This window comes from Schistocerca serialis, chromosome 8 (genome assembly GCF_023864345.2).
Source record: "Schistocerca serialis cubense isolate TAMUIC-IGC-003099 chromosome 8, iqSchSeri2.2, whole genome shotgun sequence".
Taxonomy (NCBI): Eukaryota; Metazoa; Arthropoda; class Insecta; order Orthoptera; family Acrididae; genus Schistocerca; species Schistocerca serialis.
The window spans coordinates 533,347,475-533,363,568 of record NC_064645.1 but is presented as its reverse complement, the minus strand read 5'-3'; positions in this window follow the sequence as shown (position 1 = coordinate 533,363,568).

The following is a 16,094-nucleotide window of genomic DNA, read 5'->3' as shown; positions in this document are numbered from 1 at the left end:
ACACCAAATATCCTCTACCAGAACATAATACACAGTGATGTACGGAAAACAGACAACAACTTCAGCTCCGGCGATCGCTGGCGTGGTGGTTAACATTTAAAAACCACGCTAGCATAACATCGCCACCTTCGCGTTCATGCTTTTCGGAACTTGACAGACGAAGCATCCACCGGGTGCCGTACTAGCTGACGCATAGCTTTTACTCATTGCCCGTAACTGGGTACTAACGTCGTCGCTCAAAAATGGTTCAAATGGCTCTGAGCACTATGTGACTTAACATCTGAGGTCATCAGTCCCCTGGAACTTAGAACTACTTAAACCTAACTAACCTAAGGACATCACGCACATCCATGCCAGAGGTAGGATTCAAACCTGCGACCGTATCAGTCGCGCGGTTCCAAACTGAAGCGTCTAGAACCACTCGGCCACCGCGGCCGGTCCTCGTCGCTGAGTGGTAGCATCTGCGTGACATCAGAACACAGACTGGCTGCTTGCCGACCCACTCCAGCACTCTTGTCTGTTCACATCCTCGTCCCAGGCAGACTCTTCCAAACATACGCACCAGCACGGTGTTTTGACTTCCTACTAGCAGTTGTTAACACCAGCAACACAACATTCACAGCAAACCGTCTCTGACATTGACAAGCAGAGATGTCCATCGAACGGCTTAGGAACTGAGTCAGTCAGAATTACATCGCTTTAAAACAGATATAGGTACGTTAAAACAACACACCACCCTCACAGTTGTTTGTGCAATGAAAAATAACATAATTAGGCCCCTCATCACAGATAAAACCTCCACCCCCTCTCCCACAATCCACATCCCTGACCAGCTAATGCACAAATACAGTTTACCATCATCCCCATCATGTCACAGAAGCGATTTCCACACAATAACAATGAAATGTAGAAAATAATTTCATACACTGATGTCCAATGTAGAAAGTATGATTGGGGAATACAAGTACTAGTTTCTTGTTAACATCTGGGACTGATAGAAGGATCTAATTACAATTTTATGCCCACCACTCACACTCACTCCTGCCCAAATAGTCTCGTATCCAGCTGTCTGTCTTGGTGGATTTGAGTTTCTTGTCCACTGCGCAAAACACGTCATCCCTTTCATTTCCCATTGGCCTATGATCCCAGATACACTTAAATTTTGCTCAACAAGGTCACTGCTGTCAGTTTATTACGTGATATTCGTTGCATTTTACGAGCTCTTCAAAATCTGGCGCTTTGTTGCGAATTCTTTGGCAGTTGATCACTGTACACGAGGATGGGATGGGGACATTTCTTTGGATCTTCACTATTACTTCGAGCTCTTCTACAGTTATAATTGTCTCGAGCCGCTGAAGAGTCAATCTCCAAAGACCTTGTGTACACCAAGCAAACAGAGCTACATGGGTAGATCTGATGGGCGCTGCACACCTGACTCATTTAAATGGACCCTCAGCACACGGTTCGTGCGGCCCCCCCGTCGGAGGTTCTAGTCCTCCCTTGGGCATGGGTGTGTGCTGTCTTTAGAGTAAGTTAGTTTAATTTAGTTCAATTAGGGTGTAAGTCTAGGAACAGATGACCTCAGCAGTTTGGTCCCATAGTCCTTACCACCAATTTCCAAATTTTTCACAGCCTGGCTTGTCCCAGAACGTTCGAAACCTCTGGATCAAGCATCCCATTCGACTCCAAATCCACGGAATCCACTATGAGTTCCGTGAAAAATGCTGCAGATGCACCGCGGCTACAAAAATCAGGAAATATCGCCATGTACATGTTAAGAGTGCGGTAGTATCGCACACACGAGATATAAAAGAGCGGTGCATTGCCGTAGCTGTGATTTGTACTTAGGTGATTCATGTGAAAAGGTTTACGATGTCATTATGGCCGGACGACGGGAATTAACATATTTAAAACTCGGACGCAAGAGACAATCCATTTCGAAAATCATTAGGGAATTCAATATTCCATGATCAACAGTGTCAAGAGTGTAACGAGAATACAAAATTTGAGGTATTACCTCTCACCACGGACAATCAGAGTGGCCGATGGCCTTCACTTAACGACCGAGAGGAGCGGCGATTGCTTGGAGTTGTCAGTGCTACCAGACAAGCAATACAGCGTGAAATAACCGCAGACACCAATGTGGGATGTACGACAGACGTGTTCGTTAGGGCAGTCCGGCGAAATTGTACGTTGGTGGACTATGGCAGCAGACGACCGACTCGAGTGCCTTCGCTCACACGATCGCTTGCAGCGTTTCTCCTGGACTCGTGACCATATTGGTTGGACTAAACAACACTGGAAAACCGTAGTCATGAATTTCAGTTGGTATGAGCTGATTGTAGGGTTCGAGTGTGGAGCAGAACCCACGAAGCGATGACCGAAGTTGTCAATAAGGCACTGTGCAAGCTGTTGGTGGCTCTGTAATGGTGTGAGCCCTGTTTACATGGAATGGACTTCATCCTCTGCTCCAATTGAATCGATCATTAAGTAGAAACGGTTATGTTCGGCTACTTGGAGACCATTTGCAGCTATTCATGGTCTTCATGTTACCAAACAACGATTGAACTTTTACGGATGAAAATGTTCCATATCACCGAGCCACAATTGTTCGTGATCGGTTTGAAGAATAGTTCGATAGAATGATTTGGCCACCGATATCGCACGACATGAATTCCATCTAACGTTTATGGGACATAATCGAGAAGTCGTGTTGGGTACAAAATCCTGTACCGGCAACGCTTTCGCAATTGCGGACGGCTGTAGGGGCCGAATGGCTCAATATTTCTGCAGGGGACTTCCAGCGACTTGTTGAGTCCATGTCACGTCGACCTGCTGCACTACCAGGGCCAAAGGAGGCCCAACACGATATTAGTAGGTCTTCCGTGATTTTTGTCACCTCAGTGTAATGCATTTCGTTGAAACTCAGTTTGCGAGGCTGAGCTTCTCAACTTTGCTCTGCCACTTGCTGTAATGATCCAAATATGACGTAGGACACGAGACGACAGTGACTTTTTTTTCAACTCGGCAGAATCTGCGTACCGTTCACTCACTGGTTGCCGGAACAGCCTCTTCAGCAGGTTGAATAGGCTCTCCAAGCTATACACCGACTGCAGAATTTGCCCCTTCACATCTGATGATATTTTCCTAAGACATTTCGGCATAAGTATGAACATGAAGGCGTTACCATTAAATGTTGTAAACAGTATATATTATAATAACGAGAAGGATAGCTGTCTGTAATTTGCAGATGGAACTGTCTCTTAGCCGAGCGATCTAAGGCGCTGCAGTCATGGACTGTGCGGTTGGTCCCGGTGAAGGTTCGAGTCCTCCCTCGGGCATGGGTGTGTGTGTTTGTCCATAGGGTAATTTAGGTTAAGTAGTGTGTACACCTACGGACTGATGACCTTAGCAGTTAAGTCCCATAAGATTTCACACACATTTGAACATTTTTGAACTGTCTCTCTCTCTCTCTCTCTCTCTCTCTCTCTCTCTCTCTCTCTCTCTATCTATGAAATGTTGGCAGAAGAGCCAACACCGTGTTGCTAGAGGAGGCCGAAATGCACGCTTTTAAGCTCACGCAGATTGGCGTGAGGTCTGGAACAAGGTAAAGGAATTAATAGTAGCAAATAAAGTACGTAGTTGATGTAATACTTAACTTTAATCCATAATTGGAGAACATCGCTCTTGATGGTACATGTTTTATAATTTCAATATTAACTGGTAATGGCGCCTTGCTAGGTCGTAGCAAATGACGTAGCTGAAGGCTATGCTAACTATCGTCTCGGCAAATGAGAGCGTAATTGTCAGTGATCCATCTCTGGCAAACTCTGCTGTACAATTGGTGCGAGTGCCAGGACGTCTCTCTAGACTTGTCGTGTGGCGGCGCTCGGTCTACAATCACTGACAGTGGCGACACGCGGGTCCGACGTATACTACCGGACCGCGGCCGATTTAAAGGCTACCACCTAGCAAGTGTGGTGTCTGGCGGTGACACCACAATCTATCTATCTATCTATCTACCTATCTCTCCCCTAGCGTTCAATCTGTTGTACGAGATGCACTGTTTCTCATTATTTGGAATTTTTGGTATTTTTGTTTTGTCTTTGTGGTCTGAAGCTGATACTGTCGTCTCAGTTTCCATATAACCCGAGAGAGGGAAACCGTGTGCATCTGTGTATGAAAGGTGTAAACATTGATCTGCATGTTATTGTGCGAATGTTGTTCAATAAGTAAGTTTCAATATTTTCTTTCCTTGCAAAATAAACTGTGTCCGTGACATGTGAGGCCTGGTGAATTCTACAGGTAAGTGTTGAAAATGCTCAAGGTGGGTTACGTTGGACATAGCAACATCTCGCTAGTACGCTGCCAGTTAGTGTGGAGCCATCACTAAAAAGTGCTCGACTTGTGATCTTCACTGTGCCATCCATTTTTTTTCGAAGCAAACCAACTATCCGCTGACGAAGTCCATCAGCAGTTAATGTCTGTCTATGTTGGAGGCTGTATGGCCACGCAATGGTTCAACGTTGACGTGTACAGCTTGTGGAGGCTAGCGATGATGTGCACACAGCAGCGCACAGTGAAGTCCATCATAGCGACATGTAAAGATACCGCATTGCAGTTCCCAGTGTTGTGGAGGAAAATCGTCGCGTTGCCGTTGACATCCTAAAACACGTACCTACCATCTGCACTACCGCGAGTTCTGTACAAGATGGGTGCCACGTTTGCTGAGTAACGTTCACAAGCAGCAACGCATGTATTCAGCTAGAAAGTTTCTGGAAAGGCTTCACAGAGAGGGAAATTTGCTTTTCAAATGACTTGTTACTGGAGGCGAGACCTCGCCTATTACTCAACTCCCAAGACAAAACGTCAGGGCATGATGTGGAAGAAATCTGGCGGAAATTCCCCAAAAACAACAAACATCACATGTGTTATGGCACCCACCTTTTGAGACTGTCGGTGGGCGTTACTCCTTCACTACGTGCCTCGCAACAACATAATAAATGCACTGATGGTTCTGTAACATCTTGAGGAATCTGCGAACTGCCGTCAAATGAAAAGTCTTGCACTTTTATCTTACAAACTTGTTTCCACCCCCTCCCCCCCAACCCCCCCACCCACGCCCCCTGTCAATGCTCGGCCTAATGAAACTGGAATATGGCGGGAACGCTTCCCAGCTGAATTCACTCAGACAAATCGGCCCCGAAATTTGTAATTTCGTTTTGGCTTTTGTAAACGGTACTGAAATAACTACATTTTCTCCATGTTTTAACCACCTTAGAGAATCGAAGCATTTGACATGTGGTGCTACCGGCGAATGTTTAAAATTCGGTTGAGTGATAAGATAAGGAATGAGAAGCTTCTGCGCAGAGTCGGAGAGAACAGGAATATGTGGCAAACACTGACAGTGAGAAGGGACAGGATGATACGACGTCTATTATCGGGAAATGACTTCAGTGGTACGAGAGAGAGCTGTAGAGGGCAAAATCTGTAAGACAGACTGGAATACTTCGAAAAAATAATTGCGGAATTGGATCGTTAGTGCTACTCTGAAATGAAAAGGTTGGCACAGGAGAGGAATGCGTGGCGGGTCGCTCAAACCAGTCGAAAGACTGATGACTCAAAAAAAAAATCATCTAAACAATCTGTTCCATTCATACATCAACTCCTTACCCTCGTAGCCTCTTATGTTTGGTTTCATATAATTACTGATAACATTTAACTGTTCGCGCCCATTGCGGGACAATCTCGTTTGTAATTTTCATGTTATATGATGGTATGAACAATTTTTCGAATTCACCTTTTGGTGCCCAGCGTGGGGCTTCGATTTGATTTTATTCTTGCTCTTCCGCTGGTTTGAGAATTTATAAATTTTCAGACACGACTCAAAATAATTCCCATTTCTTCACTAGAATATGCTAACCTCTTTGAGTATGATGACACGCGCAAGGATGGTGTGTTTGTGATGAGCTGGGTGTTGGAAATGTGCTGTATGAAGTTGATGTAGCTGTTGCGAGTTTCTTTAGTTTCGGTTTACACAGCCTTCCCCGTATTTTGTGCAGCTCTTTTTAAAACACGTAGTTTGTTGTTATGAATATTCTGTTCCACGTTTTCGTTGTTGTGTTTGTGGATACCACCGTTCCCATCAGCGTTGTACTTTCTGTCTCAGTTTGTTTTGTGCAGCTGTTTTAGTTTGTGGCTTCGTTTTTATATGTAACTGAGATCTGGAAGATTGTTAAATATGGAAACCGTCACCCCTATGGAAGACATTTGGTGTGTGAGTGAGAAAGGAAAGGCACGTCTATCGGGAGTATGCAGAATAAGAGTGCATTAGAAACAGGCAGGCCAGTTGAGGAGAGTTCGAGGGTGAGCGAGGAAACACAAGGCAAGACTCTTTGGGAAAGGAAAAGTCAGAGACCACTGAACCGAATTCTCGCGATATTAGAAAACCGCACATCACAGTTAACCATCATGAGGTGTGAGAATAAGACACGATTTGAATGGCTGGAAGCCGAGCCATAATTTTCCAATCAGAAGCTTAATGGGCAGATTGCTTAAGTTAGGTACGAATTAGAGACCGAAACCAGAAAGATACGGAGTCAGTAATAGCATGGACGAGGTAAGAAAAGAGAGTGAAACGAAGGTTGACAAGTTAGAAACGCAGGTAAAGGCGAAGATGACTGACATCTCTGTGTACGTTGATGAGGAAGGTAAATCGTCAAAGAAAAAATAAAAAAAAATTTAAAAAAGCGATTGTCGTCCTCGAGCAAGAAGTGTCTGCAACGCGACAGTAATGTCCTTGTAAAGCAGGTCACGCCAACGGATTTGCGGGACCCATTTCCGATGCACGGGGTGCACGTACCACTGCTTTAAGTTCGGCCGAGCTCGCAGTATCCATCCGAATGCATACCTAAAGCATTTAGACGCGTATCTGCTCGCGAAAGGAGTGGCAGAATGGCTCCGAGCACTATGGGGCTTAGCGGCTGAGGTCATCAGTCCCCTAGAACCTAGAACTACTTAAACCTAACTAACCTAAGGACATCACACACACATTCTCGAGGGAGGATTCGAACCTGCGACCGTAGCGGTCGCGCGGTTCCAGACTGTAGCGCCTAGAACCGCTCGGCCACGCCGGCCGGCGTGGCAGAATGTAATGCTTTACTCGTTGCACAACAGACTCGGGGTTGACGTAACAGTCTGCGAGAACAGTATTACAAGGAGCTCTGCAGCAAATTTATGGCAACGTACTGAAACCTGATCCCACAGGCCATTGCAAAGATGACGATATATCTAGGACAGTATGTACCACAGTCAAGACAATCCATGACAACATACACTGCTTACTTTCTCGTTCTGACGGTTACTTTGACGACAAAATGACGCGTGAGGAATGCTGTAGCACAATGCGCTCACATTTTCCTGCTCACGTCCAACATTCACTCGTCGGAGCACAGTTCCTTGATATTTTCAGATCTCTAGACGACATTGAGGAGCAGGAGAAACAAAGGAGGGCACACGCTGGCGCGAAGAGGACTGACACTATGATTTGCTCGGCACAGTTACAGGAAGAAGGAGGGACTAAGCGAGAGCGAGATAGACGCCATGGTCCACGCTCCGGGGGTGCAGTGCAGGAACGAAGTGCCACGCCACAGACGCCACGTGAAATGCGTGCAAGCTTAAAGAGAGTGGTCGTGAAAGTACTGGATGTACCTCAGGCATAGGAGCGCTAGGCACACAACTGAATGACCAAAGACAATTAGGTATCGCAGGGGACACTTCAGTGAAGAACGATCATCACATTCGCAATGTGTTATACTCGCAGTCGCAAGTGCAAGACGACACTGATCAGTACTTTGATGATCCAGAGTTGCCGGAAAAAGCGGACGGTCGGTGTCCTCTCATTGAAATAACCGTGGAGGGAATTCAGACGAGAGCATGTCTGGATTATTAGTGGGAAATAATAGCACTTTTAACTTCTTTTTAAGCAAAATTGGTAGAGAGTGGTAGTAAATTAGCTGAGAAATCCATAAAAGGAAGCTCACTAATTCTCGCTTCTGGGATGAAAGGGGAAGAAGGTAGAGAAGTAGGCCTTTTTGTCGCTAAGCGACGGAAGAATTGGCTTCCATGTGAATGCAGCTGTCATCTTTCGACTGTCGGTCGATTTTATAATCGGTAATGTCATACTCTCGAGTAGAGCGGTGATTATGGATTGGACCACTAATGTTGTGGTCGATTTGTTCATAGATCCGGTGGCAGGGGGTGCAGAGGGCACTAAGGCCACAATTAATTTGGTAAAATGTAAGGAGGACGAGGACATTTTCACAGCCGACGAAAGGGAAGTTGACGGATATAATGGGACATATGTAATTTTAGGCTTTAGAGGTCCAGATGCCGTTAATGAGTAAACTCGTGTGGCAACCAAAGCCGCCCATGCGAGCACGGAAGACAAGGAATATAATAATATTCAGCTAGAGACCACAGTTAAATGCCGTGACAACAAGCGCGCCGAGACCATGAAGAAGGCTGTAGGTGAAGCCGCCACAGCAACTGAGAAGCAAATGTGAAGTGCGGAATGCGAAAGCAATTGCAGAGTGGCTGAGGAACACTGTGAAGGGCGCTACGAAAGTACTTGTATAGTACACGCCCATTCGCCAGTAGTACAAGACAATGTTGTTCCATCCACCGTAGAAAAATGTGCGAAAGTCAGGCGTTTCTCGGACGACCGATGGTGTTTCCATGCGTCAAAGTGGTGAGAGAAATTTATCACGGCTCACTCAGAAACAAGGGACCCAGTAAATGGCGTCCTATGTACAGACGATCAGCCACAAGTGGGCGTGGAAAACGCAAAGGCCGATCCGACTGGAATATTTAGAAAGATTATTCAAGCTAACCCACCGTTGAGAGTGGGGCAGAGACAGGTGGTGTACAAAATCATCATGGATTTCAGGGACATCTTCTCGTTCCTACCGGGAAGGATTCGGGGAGCAGTCCACGAGTTTAGAGTAAAGTATGATCGGCCATCGATAAGGAAGCATCGCAAACCTACCAGGGAAGCGATACAGGGGATGGAGACATATCGCGGGCAGCGTCGAAATATTGAATCCGCATGCGACTGTGCCTAGAAAAGACGGATCTGTTCGTTTTTGTCACATTAAAACAGACGGAACAGGGCCGGAACCTATCCAGGACATAGGGCGCCTATTCCCGGGAAAAATTTCGCTTTAAACCTTTGACATTACAGTGGGTTTTAATCAAGGATATGTCGATCCTTTCTGCCGGAAGTACACTGCCCCCTTATTCGAAGGGAAACAGCACGTATACAACCGAATACAATTTGAGCTTAAAGACTCAAGTTCACCATTCGTGAGAGGCCTGAATGATATAGTCAAATGGTTCAAATGTCTCTGAGCACTATGCTACTTAACTTCTGAGGTCATCAGTCGCCTAGAACTTAGAACTAATTAAACCTAACTAACCTAAGGACATCACACAAATCCATGCCCGAGGCAGGATTCGAACCTGCGACCGTAGCGGTCGCTCGGCTCCAGAACCGCACGGCCACTCCGGCCGGCAGCGATATAGTCACACGAGAGGTGAGGGAATTTTGTGTTGCAGACATCAACGACACAATTACGGCGTCTGCAATATTTGAAGAACAAATGTGCCACGAAAATAAGATATTGGTGGTACTTCAGAGATATAACGTGACGCTCAGGCCTGACAAAGCGAACCAAATGCACAGAGTGTTATATCTCGGGTTAAAGATTTCGCCGGAAGATATCCGTCTGGACAATTCAAATTGATGGAAATCACAAAAATGAAATTGGCATCCCGAGCACGAGAATTAAGACAGTTCTTCGGCCTTATTTCATTTTACCGGGCCGCATTGTCAACTTCGCGCAAATGTTGAGTCCTCTATACGTGGTGTTGAAGAAGGGTAACAAGAGGAGCTGGTGGAACAGGGAGGAAAGTGCATTCGAGAAGGTTAAGTTTGCGTTCCATGACGCTATTTGTTTTGCGCATGATGATTTCTCGGCCCCTTTCCAAGTGCGCAAGGCATTGGGGGATGTCTACAGCAGGAACGCAAGGATGGAAATGTGAACATTATGTCTACATGCAGCCGGAAGCTACTGGACACGGACACACGGTATTTCACTATCGAACTAGAAATGCTGGCAATTGCCTATGTGACAAAACAGTTAAGAAGTTACTTGCTTGGCCGGAAAACTTGTTTATATACAGACCACCAAGCTCTAACGTTTTTAAGAAATTTTCTTTCTTTTTCACTTGCTGCTTTTGTTTACTGACCTACCGTCTGATTGCTTATGGTGGGTTTGTGTATGCCTCTTCACCGCTGTGACTGGGTCCGGGGTCCAAGGTGGTAGTGTAATACTACCCCGGCACCCGACTCCACTCCCACCACTGCCCGTGTGCCGCCAAGCAAAGATGGACAGAGGAAGAGGAAAGAAAGGAGAAGAGACAGTGTGTCCCATCACTGATTTGGAGTCACGGTAAGTATCTCGGAAGGACTTCAAGTCCGTGACAGCCGCTCCCAATTTCTATACGTATTCTTGAATTTGCTACTTCTCTAGTAAAACTATATGTAACTACTACTCTAACTTGCATACTAATATATTTACAAAACTACGATTTTAACCATTCCCACCGGTCAACAATCCGGTCGTTAGCTCCTCCTAGCTGCGCAAATGGCTTAGCCTGTCCAGTGGATTTCCCCAATCCACTCCCGTATCTGTCGGGTTGGACTCTGTACAGGGGAACCACAATTAAGATCCTTCTGGTCAGGCTCTAAGAGCTACTTGACATTAAACCCCTTCCTGACTGCGGACCTGATGGGACTGGACCAGATGATTTTCTGGAAGACAGCTAGACGTGTTTATATTCTATCGTCGCTAGTAGTGTTTACGCTGCTCTCCGATGAGATGTTGGTTGGTTGGTTTGTGGGATTAAAGGGACCAGACTGCAACGGTCATCGTTCCCTTGTTCCAAAACTTAAAAACTACCACACAGAGTAAAAAACGGATAATAGACACAACGGACAACACAGGACAAGAAAAAGTCAGACAAAGAACAGACATAACAAAGTAAAATCACACGGAAGGTGGCGGTGGTTGGCCGACCATAGAATAAAAAAGGAAAAGCCAACCACCGGCAACACATTAAAAACTCAGTTTAAAACCGTAGACCAGAGGCCAGAATCAACACAAAACAATAAAATAAAACATAAACACTCATATTAAATGATAAAAACCCCCTGCCCGAATAAAACGTAAAACTAAGCCAGCCATAGCAGGGTCATCAGTTAAAAGGGCAGGGAGCGAATCAGGCAGCGCAAATGTCTGCCTGACCACAGCTAAAAGGGGACAGGCCAGCAAAATGCTGTGTCAAAGCTGCCCCGCAGCGACACAAAGAAGGGTCCTCCCGACGCAGTAAGTAACTGTGTGTCAGCCGGGAGTGCCCAATGCGGAGCCAATGCCAAAGGACGACTGAGTCCCTGCGGTTGGCCAATGCCAAAGGACGACTGAGTCCCTGCGGTTGGCTCGCATGGATGACCGCCACACAGTCGTCGTCTCCTTAATGGCACGGAGTTTATTGAGCGTGATCCGATAGCGCCATTCAGCGTCCCAAAGCGCAAAAACTTTTCGGTGGGGGACTGCTATCAAATCCGTATCTGGAAGCCCAACGTCCAGAGATGGTTTACTGATGGTCTCTTTCGCCAGGCGGTCAACATATTCATTACCCAGGTTACCGATATGACCGGGGGCCCACACAAAGACCACAGAGCGGCCGCAACAGGCAAGAGTATGCAGGGACTCCTGGAGAGCCATCATCTGACGAGAACGAGGGAAACACTGGTCGAGAGATCGTAAACCGCTCAGGGAATCGCTACAGATCAAAAAGGACTCACCCGAGCAGGAGCGGATATACTCTAGGGTACGAAAGATGGTGACCAGGTCAGCAGTGTAAACGCTGCAGCCAGCCGGCAGTGAACGGTGTTCGGAATGGTCCCCTAGAGTAATGGCATAACCGACACGACCAGCAACCATCGAGCCATCAGTGTACTCAATGCCAGAGCCCTGATACATTGCAAGGAGGAAAAGAAAGCGGCGGTGGAAGGCCTCCGGAGGGACTGCGTCCTTCGGGCCCTGTGCCAATTCCAGCTGAAGGCGAGGGCGAGGCACACACCATGGGGGTGTACGCAGACGTGCCCTGAAAGGAGGCAGAAGAGGTAAAGCCCCAAGCCCAGAGAGAAGCTCTCGGACGCGGACCGCGATCGTACTGCCAGCCCTGGGTCGACGGTCTGGAAGATGGACGTGCGACTCTGGGAATAGTAGCCTATAGTTAGGATACGCGGGCAAGCTGAAAGCATGGGCAGCTTAAGCGGTCAGCAAACGTTGGCGCCGTAACCGCAGTGGAGGGACACCTGCCTCCACTAGTATGCTGTCCACAGGGCTGGTACGGTAAGCACCAGTGGCAAGGTGTATCCCGCTGTGGAGGATTGGGTCCAGCACCCGCAACGCAGATGGGGATGCAGAGCCATAAGCCAGGCTCCCATAATCCAGACGGGACTGGATTAACGCCTGGTAGAGCCGTAACGGGGTAGATCGGTCGGCGCCCCAGTGGGTGTGGCTCAAGCATCTCAGAGCATTTAGATGCCGCCAACACGCCTGCTTAAGCTGCCGAATATGAGGCAGCCAAGTCAGCCGGGCATCAAAAACTACACCCAAAAACCTGTGGGTCTCAACCACAGCAAGGAGTTCGTCGCAAGATAAAGCCGCGGTTCAGGATGGACTGTTCGGCGCCGGCAGAAATGCATAACGCGGGTCTTGGCAGCCGAAAACTGAAAACTATGCGCTACAGCCCAAGACTGCGCCCTGCGGATAGCGCCCTGTAGCTGACATTCAACAGCTGCAATGCCAGTAGAGCTGTAGTAAAGGCAGACGTCGTCAGCATACAGGGAAGCGGAGACAGAATTTCCCACCGCTGCAGCGAGCCCGTTTATTGCGATTAAGAACAGGCAGCCACTGAGGACAGATCCCTGCGGTACCCCGTTCTCTGGACTCGGGAGGAACTATGAGAGGCCGCGACTTGCACGCGGAAGGTACGATACGACAGAAAATTTCGGATAAAGGTCGGCAGAGGGCCCTGACGACCCCATCCATGAAGCATAGAAAGTATGTGATGACGCCATGTCGTATCATACGCCTTCCGCATTTCGAAAAAGACAGCGACCAGGTGCTGACGGCGGGCAAAGGCAGTACGATGGCCGACTCCAGACTCACCAGATTGTCGGTGGCGAGCGGCCTTTACGGAACCCACCCTGAGACGGAGCCAGAAGGCCCCGAGACTCCAGTACCCAATTCAAGCGCTGGCTCACCATCCGTTCGAGAAGCTTGCAAAGAACGTTCGTGAGGCTAATGGGGCGGTAGCTGTCCACCTCCAAAGGGCTCTTGCCCGGTTTCGGACGGGGATGACAATGCTTTCCCGCCATTGCGACGGAAACTCACCCTCAAACCAGATACGGTTGTAAAGGTCGAGAAGGGGTCGCTTGCAGTCCACTGAAAGGTGTTTCAGCATCTGACAGTGAATGCCATCTGGCCCAGGAGCGGTATCAGGGCAAGCGGCAAGGGCGCTGTGAAATTCCCACTCACTGAATGGAGCATTGTAGGATTCAGAATGGTGGGTGCGAAAAGAAAGGCTCCGACGTTCCATCCGCTCTTTAATGGAGCGGAAGGCCAATGGGTAATTGGAAGAAGCGGAACTAAGAGCAAAATGCTCTGCCAAGCTGTTGGCAATTTCGTCGGAGTCTGTACAAACTGCTCCATTCAGTGAGAGCGCAGGGACGCTGACAGGGGTCCGATAGCCATAGAGGCGTCGGATCTTGGCCCAGACCTGCGATGGAGTGACATGGAGGCCAATGGTGGACACATACCGCTCCCAGCACTCCTGCTTGCTTTGGCAGATAAGGCAGCGGGCCCGTGCATGCAGCTGTTTGAAGGTGATGAGGTGTTCAATGCAGGGATGTCGCTTGTGACGCTGTAGCGCCCGCCGGCGATCTTTAACCGCCTCAGCGATCTCAGGCGACCACCAAGGCACAGTCCTCCTCCGAGGGGACCCAGAAGAACGGGGAATGGAAGATTCTGCGGCAGTAACGGTGACGGTGGTGACCAATTGAACCACAACATCAATGTCATCATTAGAGAGAGGCTCAATAGCGGCAGTGGAGGAGAACAAGTCCCAGTCGGCCTTATTCATAGCCCATCTACTAGGGCACCCAGAAGAGTGTCGCTGTGTCAGTGACAGAAAGATCGGAAAGTGGTCACTACCACACAGGTCGCCATGCACTCTCCATTGGACAGACGGTAAGAGGCTAGGGTCGATAGCGGAGTATGTGCCATGCGCCATGCTGAAGTGTGTGAAGGAACCATCATTTAGAAGCGAAAGATCGAGCTGTGCCAAGAAATGCTCAATGGTGGCGCCTCGACCTGTCGCCACCGACCCACCCCACAGAGGGCTATGGGTGTTGAAGTCGCCCAGTAACAAGAAAGGTGGCGGCAGTTGGGCTATCAGCGCAGCCAGGACATGCTGTGTGACGTCACCATCCGGTGGTAGGTAAAGGCTGCAGACAGTAACAGCCTGTGGCGTCCACACCCGAACAGCGACAGCCTCTAAAGGTGTTTGTAGAGGGACAGACTCGCTGTGCAGAGAGTTAAGGACATATATGTAGACGCCACCAGACACCCTTTCATAAGCTGCCCGGTTCTTATAATAACCCCGATAGCCACGGAGGGCGGGGGTTCGCATTGCTGGAAACCAAGTTTCCTGAATAGCAATGCGGAAGAAAGGGTGAAGGCTGATAAGCTGTCGGAGCTCAGCTAGATGGTGGAAGAAACCGCTGCAGTTCCACTGGAGGATGATATTGTCCATGGCTGAAAAAGGCGTGAAGGGACTGGGAAGGCAAATTACGCCGCTCGGTCACCTTCTGCCTCCGATGGGGCACCTGGGCAAGTGCTAACTATTGCGTCTGAGGGACTATCGAGAGCAAGGTCCTCAGCGGACGCAAGAATCTCCACCTCATCCTCAGATGCAGAGCTTGTAGGTAGCGGTGGAGTAGGTGCCACGGCAGGTGCCTTGGTCTTACGGGTCCTCAGTGTCGTTTTGTCTCGCTGTTCCTTTGGTTGCCGTTGCTGAGACTGCTAATTGGAGTCAGTCTCCGGGACCGAAGACGATCGCGAAGCTCGACGACCAGCGACCTGTGGCTTCTTCAGCCACTGGTTGGTGTCTGCTGTGCCGCTGGTAGGAACCTGGGAAGGGAGTGACCCAAGGGATCCCTTCCGAGCGAGAGAAGCCGAGGAAGACTTACGCTTCTCTGGCCTAGAAGTGGGGACTGGTGTCCCCAGTGGTTGAGAGGGTGCTGCTCCCGAGGTAGGTGGTGTGGGAGCAACAGTGAGAGAAGGGGCTCCCATCGTCAAGGGGGCAGGTGAGGTCCTCTGACTCTGAGAGCTGACTGTATGTCTTGCAGCTGAAAGAGCTGGAGCAGGAGTTACAGTGGAGGCATAAGATGACATCATGTGCACGGGATGTAGCCGTTCAAATTTCCGCTTAGCCTCAGTGTAGATCAGTCGGTCCAGGGTCTTATATTCCCTGATTTTGCGTTCTTTCTGTAAGACACTGCAGTCCGGCGAGCTAGGTGAATGAGGCTCTCCACAGTTGACACAGATGGGAGGCGGGGCACATAGAGTATCGGGATGAGATGGGCGTCCACAATCTCGACATGTGGGGCTTGAAGTACAGCGAGATGACATGTGACTGAACTTCCAGCACTTAAAGCACCGCATCGGGAGAGGGGTATAGGGTTTGACGTCACATCGGTAGACCATCACCTTGACCTTCTCTGGTAATGTATCGCCTTTGAAGGCCAAGATGAAGGCACCGGTAGCTACCTGATTGTACCTCGGACCACGATGAACGCGGCGGACGAAATGTACACCTCGGCGCTCTAAATTGGCGCGCAGCTCGTCATCAGACTGCAGAAGTAGGTCCCGATGGAAAATAATACCCTGGTCCATATTTAA